The sequence below is a fragment of the Cebus imitator genome, unplaced genomic scaffold (assembly GCF_001604975.1).
Source record: "Cebus imitator isolate Cc_AM_T3 unplaced genomic scaffold, Cebus_imitator-1.0 Scaffold265, whole genome shotgun sequence".
Lineage (NCBI taxonomy): Eukaryota > Metazoa > Chordata > Mammalia > Primates > Cebidae > Cebus > Cebus imitator.
The window spans coordinates 50,730-63,397 of NW_016107580.1; the positions used below are offsets into that span (position 1 = coordinate 50,730).

At 42.9% G+C, this 12,668-nt stretch overlaps 1 pseudogene across 1 annotated transcript; it reads right to left on the bottom strand.

The window, feature by feature from the left end:
• Positions 1-6,712: 6,712 nt before the first annotated feature.
• On the bottom strand, positions 6,713-8,000 carry LOC119467186 (annotated as a pseudogene). Its single transcript, XR_005195715.1, has one exon. The product of XR_005195715.1 is annotated as a glyceraldehyde-3-phosphate dehydrogenase-like (transcript).
• Positions 8,001-12,668: the final 4,668 nt, after the last annotated feature.

Consider the following 12,668-nt stretch of genomic DNA (forward strand, 5'->3'; position numbering starts at 1 on the left):
AATGGTTTTGACCAAAATGCTGCTAACAATGTGGATAATGAAGTCCAGGCTGAGATGGTCTCAGATGGAGATGAGGAACTTCTTGGGAACTGGAGCAAAGGTCACTTGCTATGCTTTAGCAAAGAGACTGGCAGCATTTTGCCACTGCCCTAGAGATCTGTGGAACTTTGAACTTGAGAGAGATGATTTAGGGTATCTGGCAGAAGAAATTTCTAAGCAGCAAAGCATTCAAGAGGTGACCTGGTTGATTTTGAAAGTGTTCAGTCTTTTGCATTCACAAAGAGATGGTTTGAAATTGGAAATTTTTTTTAAAAAGGGGGTCAGGCATAGTGGCTCGTGCCTGTAATTCCAGCACTTTGGGAGGCCAAGGTAGGTAGATCACTTGAGGTCAGGGGTTCAAGACCAGCCTGGCCAACATGGTGAAAACCTGTCTCTACTAAAAATACAAAAATTAGCCAGGCATGGTGGTGGGTGCCTATGATCCCAGCTACTACTCTGAAGACTGAGGCAGAAGAATCACTGGAACCTGAAAGGCGGAGGTTGCAGTGAGCTGAGATCTTGCCACTGCACTCTAGCTTGGGTGGCAGAGACTCCATTTCAAATAAAAAGGGAAACAGAGTGTAAAAATGTGGAAAATTTGCAGCCTGACCATGTAGTAGAAAAGAAAAAACCATTTATGGGGAGGAATTCAAGCCAGCTGCAGAAATTTCCATGAGTAACCAGAAGCCAAATGTTAATAGCCAGGACAATGGGATCAATGTCTACAGGGCATATCAGAGACCTTCACAGCAGCCCCTCCCATCACAGACCTGGAGGCCTAGGAGGAAAATACGGTTTTGTGGGCCAGGACCCGCTGCTCCTCTATGTATGTAGCCTTGAGACTTGGCACCCTGCATCCTAGCTGTGACTAAAAGAGGCCAAGATACAGCCTGGGCCATGGCTTCAGAGGGTATAAGCCCCAAGTCTTGGCAGCTTCCATGTGGTATTGGGCCTGCAGGTGCACAGAAGACAAGAAGTGCGGTTTGGGAACCTAGATTTCAGAGGATACATGGAAACACACTGATGTCCAGGCAGAAGTCTACTTCAGGGACAGAGCCCTCACAGAGAACCTCTGCTAGGGCAGTACGGAAGGGAAATGTGAAGTTGGAGCCTTCATGCAGAGTCCCCGCTGGGGCACTGCCTAATGAGAAGTGGGCCACCATCCTCCAAACAGGTTGCACCGTGAGCCTGGAAAAGCCAGAGACACTCAACACCAGCCATGAAAGCAGCAAGGGCAGGAGGCTATATCCTGCAAAGCCACAGAGGCAGGGCTGCCCAAAGCCATGGGAGCCCACCTTTTTCATCAGCATGACCTGGATGTGAGACATGGAGTCACAGGAGATTCTTTTGGAGCTTTAAGATTTAATGATTGCCCTGCTGGATTTCAGATTTGCATGGGGCCTGTAGCCCCTTTGTTTGGGCCAATTTCTCCCATTTGGAATGGGAGCATTTAACCAATGCCTGTACCCCCATTGTACCTTGGAAGTAATTAACTTGCTTTTGATTTTACAGGCTCCTATGCAGAAATGATGTGCCTTGTCTCAGATGGGACTTTGAACTTGGACTTTTGGTGTAATGCTGGAATGAATTGACACTTTGAGGAACTGTTGAGAAGGGAGGGGCCAGGGGTGAAATGATATGGCTGCTTTGTATTCCCACTCAGATCTCATCTTGAATTGCAGTCCCCTTATTCTCCACGGTAGAGGGAGGAACCTGATGGGAGGTGACTGGAGAATGGGGATGGTTCCCCCCTGACACCTGCTGTTCTTGTGATCGCGAGTGAGTTCTCACAAGATCTGATGATTCTATAAATGTCTGGCATTTCCCCTGCTCACCCGTCTCTGTCCTGCTGCCATGTGAAGAAGGTCCTTGCTTTTTCTTCACCTTCCACAATGATTGTAAGTGTCCTGAAGTCTCCCCAGCTATGTAGAACTGTGAGTCAATTAACCTTTTTTCTTTCCTTTTCTTTTTGAGACAATTCTTACTCTTATCCCCCAGGCTGGAGTGCAGTGGCACGATCTTGGCTCACTGCAACCTTTGCCTCCCAGGTTCAAGCGATTCTCTTACCTCAGCCTCCCTAGTAGCTTGGATTACAGTCACCTGCCACCACATTGGCTGATTTTTGTATTTTTTAGTAGAGATGGGGTTTCACCAAGTTGGCCAGGCTTGTCTGGAACTCCTGACCTCAGGTGATCTGCCCTCCTTGGCCTCCCAAAGTGCTGAGATTACAGGCGTGAGCCATTGTGCCTGTAATGTTTTCTTTATAAATTACCTAGTATCAAGTAGCATCTTTATAGCAGTATGAGAATGGACAAGTACACCAAGACTCCCCTTCTAGACACCAGAATGTATAATCTTGATGCCAACTATTTATCTCATCATAGCTATAGATCAACCTATCTTTGGCTACTGAATCTCCCCTATATTGCCAAACCTTCCTCTGCCATCAGCCAGGCCAAACAGGGAGGCAGTGTCTAATGCCTGATTTTAGGCCTAAGTCTTATACACTTAGGCCTGTCTTAGAATGTCATAACTCACCAATAAGTTCTAAAATAGGACATTGCTACCAAGACATCATTCCTTATTATTACTGCGCATAGAAACTTCTTCCTCTGCCTACGTTAAGATTTTATTCATTTATAGTCTCCTAAGAGACCTCTTTATTTTTTCTATATTTATATGTTGTCTCTCCAACAAGGCTATGACCTCTCTGGGGACAGTTGCCCTATCTCCTAAATTCTGTAGTCCTGTTGTGTGAAACAATTTAATCAATCCATAAAAGTAATCTTTTTTTTTTTTTTGAGATGGAGTCTCACACTGTCACCTAAGCTGGAGTGCAGTAGCACAATTTCCACTCACTGCAACATCTGCCTCCTGGGTTCAAGCCATTCTTCTGCCTCAGCCTCCTGAGCAGCTGAGATTACAGGCGCCCACCACCATACCCAGCTAATTTTTTGTATTTTTAGTAGAGCCGGGGTTTTGCCATGATGGTCAGGCTGGTCTCAAACTCCTGACCTTGTGATCCGCCCGCCTCTGCCTCCCAAAGTGTTGGGATTACAGGTGCGAGCCACCATGCCTGGTCTCATAAAAATAATTTTTAAAACCTGGATTCAGACCAAATCTTCCAAAATTTTCCCACTTTCTGGACAAAGGCCCAGAAAGAAAAAGAATAGAGTCCTTATTTAACTGAAATATTCAACCTATTTGAAGTCAAGCAAATCAAATCTCTTTGGCTTTATGGATTTCCATCTATTTCCACCCATTCTGAGTATTCCTGTTTTTCATCTTAGCTTTTTATTTCTTTCCACTGAGAGCTGCTCCTCTGCTCACCTTTAATTATTCTTTCCACTGATACTCATGGCACTTTGTACTTCCTCTTTCATAACACATCGCATTTGGATTTATTTTTCACTATCTTTCTTCTCCCAAGGACTTTTAGTTAGATGTAGGTAGAAGCCATTTCTTCCTTCTTCATTACCCCAGCATCTGAGCATGATGCCTGGCACATAGTAGGCATTCAGTAAATAATTATTAAATGAATAACTCTGTACCTGGCCCCAAGTTATACTCTCTCACATTTCTCTCTGCCCCATATTTGTAAATTAACAAAATTTATTTCCCTTGTTAGTGCATTTGAGATTTTTTTCAAAGTGATTTTAAACATTAATTGATTCCAAAAGGAAGTTCGACAAACTACAAAAAGGGAAATTCAGATTTCAAAAGTATAAATTTTTATCCTTAATAAATTTTTTAAAGTATAGCTTTCTGTTCTGACACATACTGATTAATAGCCAGGCTCATGATATCTGTTTCACATCCTACTCAATAATGCCACCCAACTAGTGTGTTCTTCCTTTGTCCTCTTTCTTCCCTGAGCTCTCAGGTATGTAAGTCCTGGAAGAAACTGCACATGAATGAGATAAAGACTTTTTTTTTTTTTTTAAATGAACTGCTGCTCTTATTCTTCTCCTGGTGCGTACTGGCAGTTTATCTTTCTGTGCATCTATCTGTAGTAGTTGGACCAATGGAAATGGCAAGTGTCTTCAGTCAATTAGGAAAGAATTGTGTACTCCCTTTGACTAATTAGTACCATTTCTTCCTAATTATCTCCCTTGGAGAGATTATTATGCCAAATTAAACTAAAAATTTTAAATTAAAGTCAAGCTAAATTTCATTTATCAATGTATCATTTCACCTTCTAGTCCAGTCTCTGTTATAAAGGATTGGTTTGAAAGTGCGTTAGTCTGTGCAGGCTGCTATAACAAAATACCATAAAGCAGGTAGATTTTAAACTGCAGTAATTTATTTTTGACAGTTTTGGAGGCTGGAAAATCCAAAATCAAAACACAGACTAGGTACAGCAGCTCACATCTGTAATTCCAGCACCCTGGGAAGCCGAGGTAGATGGATCACTTGAGGTCAAGAGTTGAGACCAGCCTGGCCAACATGGTGAAACCCATCTCTACTAAAAATACAAAAAAAAAATTAGCTGGGCATGGTGGTGGGCACCTGCAATCCCAGCTGCTCAGAAGGTTGAGGCAGGAGAATTGCTTGAATCTGGGAGGCAGAGGTTGCAGTGAGCCAAGATCATGCCACTGCACTCTAGCCCTGCACTCTAGCCTTGGCTACAGAGTGAGACTTCATCTCAAAAAAAAAAAAAAACAAAACACCGACAGATTCAGTGTCTTATAAGGGCCCTTGTTCTAATACATAAATTCTGCCTTCTTGATGTACCTTCACATGGTAGAAGGTGCAAACAAGCGCCTTGGGCCTCTTTCATAAGGCAACGAATCCTATTGATGAGGGTTCTGTCCTCAGGATTTAATTACCTCCCACCAAGGGCCCCCATCTCTTAATACAATCACCTTGGGGATTAGAATTTTGATGTACGAATTTAGGGGAGACACAAACTTTCAGACCATAACAGAGAGGGATTTGTTTGTGGAGGTGTGTACCTGTGGTCCTAGCTACTCAGGAGGCTGAGGAAAGAGGATCCCTTGAGCCCAAAAGTTTGAAGCTACAGTGTGCTATAAACGTGCCATTGCACTTCAACCTGCTCAACAGAGAAAGATGCTGTCTCTAAAAACTAATAATAAATGAAAAATAAAATAATAAGCCATGTAGATTGTTAAATGTCAGTATTTACATTATTCCTTTGATCAAAAGGAACAAGGCTTTCTAGGAGCAGGATTTAATGGGTGGAGTTAGGGTGAAGTTTTAAAACTCTCTCAATTGAAGCATGGTATACCCACAATTGATTTATCAATTTCTGAACTTGGCCTTCTGGATCCATCTGCTTCTCACCCCCATCTCCCATGCCTGTTTTTGTCCTTGGCTTTTAATCTTTCTCTTCCTCCTCTTTCTCATTTTCTTGGTCTTGCTCTTGCTTACACTCTCTGCAATTTCTGCGCCGCATAAAGGCACCCAGGCAAGGGTTTAAGATCTTCTGAAATCTACTGTACTGTATCCACTAAACAAGCTATGGGTATTGGTGAGTGAGTTTGCCCCAATCTACAGGCTAGCAGAGGCCCCTCCTCATTCCTAGGCTTACTGTCAGCCAACTCCCACTTCATATACATATAGTGACTCTCCAGCCTAGTATGGCACTTCCTCTTCTTGGTTCTTGGGTCGGGCAAATATCTAGCTGTGGTTTAATGTATTGTGGAGTTATCCTGGGGCTCTTTTCTGATTGACCTGAAATCGTATGGGTGCTGGTATAGCATTTAGGCCCTCTAACCCATATTGCCTAGTCTCAAATGACAATTCTGTCATGTACTCATTTCTCTGTGCCTTGGCTTTCTTGTCTATAAAGAGAGAACAGTAATATCAACCATCTCCCGTGGTGGGTGTACACATGTAAAACACCTAGAAAAGTATAAAACACGGTAAGCATTTAGTAAGTGTCTATTGATTGTGAGTTCACTCATTACCTTGTTGGAGAGATACCCTTGTCACTTCAATCACCCTAATAATTTAACAAATGTTTATTGAATGACCATAATATATCACTATAACAGGAAGAACATAGAGATGAAGCAAAAACTAATGCTGATTTCAATGAGCAACTTTTGATTTATAGATAGTAATGATGGCAAAGGAGTAGCTGTTTATTTTAATAATCATTTATAGGCTGGATGAGGTGGCTCATGTCTATAATCCCAGCAGTTTGGGAGGCTGAAGTGGGGGGATTGCTTGAGCCCTGGAGTTCAAGACCAGCTAGACTCCATCTCTAAAATAAAAAGGTAGGCCGGGCGCGGTGGCTCAAGCCTCTAATCCCAGCACTTTGGGAGGCCGAGGCGGGTGGATCATGAGGTCGAGAGATCGAGACCATCCTGGTCAACATGGTGAAACCCCGTCTCTACTAAAAATACAAAAAATTAGCTGGGCATGGTGGCACGTGCCTGTAGTCCCAGCTGCTCGGGAGGCTGAGGCAGGAGAATTGCCTGAACCCGGGAGGCGGAGGTTGCGGTGAGCTGAGATTGCGCCATTGCACTCCAGCCTGGGTAACAAGAGTGAAACTCTGTCTCAAAAAAAAAATAAATAAAATAAAATAAAAATAAAAAGGTAGTTCTTTACAGTTGCCTCTGTTGACCCTTAAATGCAAGAAAGAACATTTACCCTTTGACTTCTTTTTGGTTTGTTTGTTTGTTTGTTTGTTTGTTTGTTTGTTTTAGGCTGAGCACAGGGGACTTGACTGATGGTACATGACAAGGTGGGGCTCCCTAGGCCCCCTCCCTCTTCAAGGGGTCTACATGGAAACTGTGAGGATGGGCAATTCAGTGTGGTAGGGGACTGAGTGTGGCAGGGACTCACCAGCAGTGAGGGCCTCTCTCTTCCTCTCATGCTCTTGCTGTGGCTGGTAGTCCAGGGGTCTTACTCCTTGGAAGCCATGTGGGCCATGACATCCACCACCCTGTTACTGTAGCCAAATTCATTGTCATACCAAGAAATGAGTTTGACAAAGTGGTCATTGAGGGCAATGCCAGCCCCAGCATCAAAGGTGGAAGAGTGGGTGTCGCTGTTGAAGTCACAGGAGACCACCTGGTGCTCAGTGTAAACCAGGATGCCCTTGAGGGGACCCTCTGATGCCTGCTTTACACCTTCTTGATGTCATCACATTTGGCAGGTTTTTCCAGACAGCAGGTCAGGTCCACCACTGACACGTTGGCAATGGGGACACGGAAGACCATGCCAGTGAGCTTCCCGTTCAGCTCAGGGATGGCCTTGCCAATAGCCTTGGCAGTGCCAGTAGAGGCAGGGATGATGTTCTGGAGAGCCCCACGGCCATCATGCCACGGTTTCCCAGAGGGGCCATCCACAGTCCTTTGGGTGGCAGTGATGGGGTGGTTAAGAATCCTTCCACAATACCAAAGTTTTAATGGATGACCGTGGCCAGGGACAGTAAGCATTTGGTGGTGGAGGAGGCATTGCTGACAATCCTGAGGCTATTTTCATACTTCTCATAGTTCACGCCCATCACGAACATGGGGGCATCAGCAGAGGGGGCACAGATGATGCCCCATTTGGTTTCCCCCTGCAAGTGAGCCCCAGCCTTCTTCATGGTGATGAAGATGCCAGTGGACTCTACCACGTACTCAGTGCCAGCATCGCCCCACTTGATTTTGGAGGATCTCACTCCTGGAAGATGGTGATGGGATTTCCATTGATGATAAGCTTCCCATTCTCAGCTTTGATGGTGCCATGGAATTTGCCATGGGTGGAATCATACTGGAACATGTTGACCATGTAGTTGAGGTCAATGAAGAGATCATTGATGGCAATAATATCCACTTTACCAGAGCTAAAAGCAGACCTGGTGACCAGGCGGCCAATACGACCAAATCCATTGACTCTGACCTTCACCTTCCCTATGGTGTCTCAGGGATGCAGCTGGTGATGGGAGGCAAGATGCAACTGTATGTCGAATAGGAGGAGCAGAGAGCCTACCCTTTGGCTTCTAATATTGTCGTATATTCTTCAGAAAATCAGAAGCACATGTTGGAAACATCGATCATGATCACCCTTGTCTCTCTTAAATTTACCAGATTGTCAAAATTATATCTTCTCCTGTTTTCCTGTAATTAGAAACAATACTTTGTCTTTTTCCTAAATTCTCAGTTCTCCAGGTTCTCAGAAATCATAACTTCAGACCTTGAAATGATAAATGACTCTGTTCCACCCCATCTAGCTTTTGTATTACATAAAGTACATATATATATATATATATATATATATATATACATGTAGAGACGGAGTCTCACTATGTTGCCCAGGCTGGCCTCAAATTCCTAGGCTCAAGCCTTCCTCCCACCTTGGTATCCCTGTGAGAACGGGTGTGAGCCCTTGCCACCTGCTCCTACTCTGGTTTTGTGTTGGTGGTTTGTCAGTATATATGTGTTTGCCTTTGGGCTACAGTGAAATGTGGAAACATGAGCTGTAACCAGAAAGGCATATCTGAATTTACCATTGCATGGCTTCATTTAAGCCCTTTCTCAACAGTTACCAGATCCAGCTGGATTTTATCTCTGACTTGTGATCACAGTGAAAGAATGCAAAAAGGAGATACAAACTTTTAAAATGTTCTGTCCAGAAAAGAATAAATAAAGAACACTATCTGAAAAAACATGAAGTTCTAGTAAAAATGATGCTTGACACAGAAAAAAAAAAAGGATTTTAAAAGATACAGTGACTTAACTAAAAATAAAAGACAGTTATTTGTTTGGTTTACCATTCTCCCCCCGAAACAGAGGGATATTTATATATTTGTATATTCTGACAGGGACTTTCTCTTCTAAGGGAGCAAAGGAGTCACAGAGGCCCTAAGCTCCACCATAGAAATGTGATAATGGAGATGTGCAGTGCTCTAGGGCCAAGATTAGCCTCTGAGACAGCATTGGGTGACATTGTTTTACCATAATATTTTTGCTTTCTGTTTTGAGTTCTTTGGTGGTTCACAGAGGTTCTCTTTTGCTCCACCTTTTATCTAATCAGCCACAATAAAATGTAACTGTCAACCAGAACAGTGTGTTTTTATAGCCAAGTGTTTCAGAAAAACCTCAAACTGTGTTTTTTCTCTGCTCTCACACCAGCACAACAAGCATCAATACAGAAGACTTCTGTGACCCCAAAATATGTGGGGTTTCTCCCCACCAACAAGCAAGCAATCAGTTTGGCAACAAACACCAACTAGATGTCTTCCAATTCAATTCCAACACTATTTACCTGGAAATACTGTTCAATCCCACAGGGTAAGGGCTCAGCCCCTCAAGATTGTCCTCTTTCCCTCCCCCCACCCTGCTAGACACCAGTCACAAGTCTGGGGCCTCTAGAACTTCTGACAACTGGCTTCAAGTTGGGGTTCCCCCAACCCCTCTGAGTTCAATTAATTTGCTACAGTGACTCACAGAACTCAGGGGAACATGTTTATCAATTTATTTTATTACAGAGGATACAGACGAAGAAATGCCCAGGGTGAGGTATACAGGAAGGGGCACAGAACTTCCATGCCCTCCCTGTGCGAGCTACCCTCCAAGAACTTGCATGTGTTCAGCTACCCAGAAGCTCTCTGAATCCAGTCTTCCTGGCTTTTTAGGAAGCTTCATGACGTTAGCACTCCTTCCTCCAGGGTATGGGATGAGACCCTCTCTGGAATGGTGGTTTTATGACCCACAATCAGATTAGAGTCCTGCCTTGGGGCAGGTGAAAGGAAGGCTGGAGAAAGTCAGAAAGGCCTAACACACCAACTTTATAACAAAAGACTGTAACAAAGACTCTGGGAGTTATGAGCCAGGAATCAAATGGAAACCTATACATATGTACGTATTTATATCTACCACCACATGGAGGAAAGGTTTCATACAATGATATGAAACTGGAAATAAATAAGAGGAGAAAACTTGGAAAATTCGCAAGTATGTGGAATTAACACTCCTGAACAACCAATGGATCAAAGAAGAAATCAGAAATATCTTAAGACAAATGAAAATGGAAACACAACATACCAAAATTTATGGGATGTGGCCAGGCGCAGTGGCTCACATCTGTAATCTCAGCACTTTGGGAGGTCAAGGCTGGCGGATCACTCAAGGTCAGGAGTTCAAGACCAGCCTGACCAACATAGTGAAACACCATCTCGACTAAAAATACAAAAATTAACCAGGCATGGTGGCAGGCACCTGTAGTCCCAGGTACTTGGGAGGCTGAGGTGGGAGAATCACTTGAACTTGGGAGGGGGATGTTGCAGTGAGCTGAGATCATGCCACTGCACTCCAGCCTGGGCAACAGAGTGAGATCCATCTCAACAACAACAACAAAAATTTATGAGATGCAGCAAAAGAAGTTTAAGAGGGAAAGTAACAGTGATACAGGCCTATTGAGAAAAAGAAAGATCTCAAACAAACAATGTAACTTTCCATCTGAAGGAACTAGAAAAACAAGAACAAACTAAGTTTGCAGAGGAAAGGAAATAATACAGATTAGAGCACAAGTAAGTGAAATAGAGACTAGAAAAAAAATAGAAAAGATCAGTGAACTAAATTGTTTTTTTGAAAAAAAAAAAAATGACAAAGCATTAGCCAGGTTAAGAAAATAAGACAGGAGATCCAAATAGCTATAAATGAAAGAGGAGAATTTACAATGGGTACTCAGAAACACAAAGGATCATAAGAGACTACTATGAACAATTACATGCCGCAAATTGGATAACCTAGAAGAAATGGTTAAGTTCCTAGACATATACAAGCTAGAGGAAGACAGAGTCATGAAAAAATAGAAAATCTGAATAGACCAATAATGAGTAGTTTGAATCACTAATTTAAAATATTCTACCAAGGAATATTCTTTAAATGTTTGGTAGCATTCACCAGTGCAACCATCTGGTCCTGGGCTTTTCTTTAATGAGAAACTTTTTACTACTGATTCAATCTCCTTACTTACCTGTTATTGGTCAATTCATTTGTTTATTTTTAAGATGGAATTTTGCTCTTATTGCTTAGGCTGGAGTGCAATGGTGCAATCCTGGCTCACCGCAACTTCCGCCTTCCAGGTTCAAGCAATTCTCCTGCCTCAGCCTTCCGAGTAGCTGGGATTACAGGCACGCAACACCAAGCCCAGCTAATTATTTGTATTTTTAGGAGAGACAAGGTTTCTCCATGTTGGTCAGGCTGGTCTTGAACTCCTGACCTCAGGTGATCCACCCACCTCAGCCTCCCAAAGTACTGGGATTACAGGCATGAGCTGCCGCAGCTGGCCATAAGTTATTTTAATTATTATTATTTTGAGACAGGATCTTGCTCTGTCACCCAGGCTGGAGTGCAGTGGCACAATCTTGGCTCATTGCAACCTCCACCTCCTGGGTTCAACCAATTCCTGTGCCTCAGCTTCCTGAGTAGCTGGACTACAATTTTTGTATTTCTAGTAGAGACAGGGTTTCACCATGTTGGCCAGGCTGGTCTCAAACTTCTAACCTCAAGTGATCCAGCCACCTCAGCCTCCCAAAGTGCTGGGATTACAGGTATGAGCACATATTACCATGCCTGGCTGGGTTATATTATAAATAAATATTGTCACTAATAAAACATATGAAGAACCAAAATTTGCAAATGATTTTCTTTACTAATAAAAAGTGGCCAGGCACAGTGGCTGACACGTGTAAGCCCAGTACTTTGGGAGGCCAAGGCAGGCAGATCACTTGAGCCCAGGAATTCCAGACCAGCCTGGACAACATGGTGAAACCCCGTCTCTATTAAAAATAAAAAAAAAAATTAGCTGGGCGTTGTGGCGCATACCTGTATCTGTAATGTGTGTAATCCCAGCTACTCAGGAGACTGAGACAGGAGGATCACTTGAAACTGGAAGGCAGGGGTTGCAGTGAGCCAAGATCACATGACTGCACTCCAGGCAGGGTGACAAAGTGAGACTTCATCTCAATAAATAAATAAGTAAATGAGAGTGGATTCAATATTATCTCTATAATAATATTCTCACTCACTTGCATTCATATATGCTTTATTACTTTGGCAAAAAAAGGAACACTGGGAATTGCGCATAACTCGAAGCCTGTTTATCTCAATTAAGTTGCTGCCAGCAGTCTTGGTCACCTTTCAGGAGTGTTACAGATGAACACCACCCATTCTCTAACTTTGATTTTTCTAAATTAAATGAATTATGAAATATAGTTGACCCTTGAACAATGTAGAGGTTAGGGGTCATCAACACGTCTCTCACTGCACAGTCAAAAAATCCATGTATGAGTTTTGACTTCCCAAACACTTAACTACTAATAGCCTACTATTGACTTTAATGATAAATCATATATTAACACATATTTTTGTATATGTATTATATGCTGTATTTTTACAATAAACTAGAAAAAAGAAAATGAGCCAAATGTGATGGCTCACACCTGTTATCCCAACATTTTGGGAGGCTAAGGTGGGAGGATTGCTTGAGGCCAGGAGTTCAAGACCAGCCTGGGCAAAATAGTAAGACTCCGTCTCTTAAAAAAAAAGGTAAAAAAAATTTTTTTTTTTTTTTTTAAACAAGGTCTTACTCTGTTGCCAAGGCTAGAGTACAGTGACACGATCTCACCATATGACTCACCACAGCCTCAACCTCCCAGGCTCAAGTGA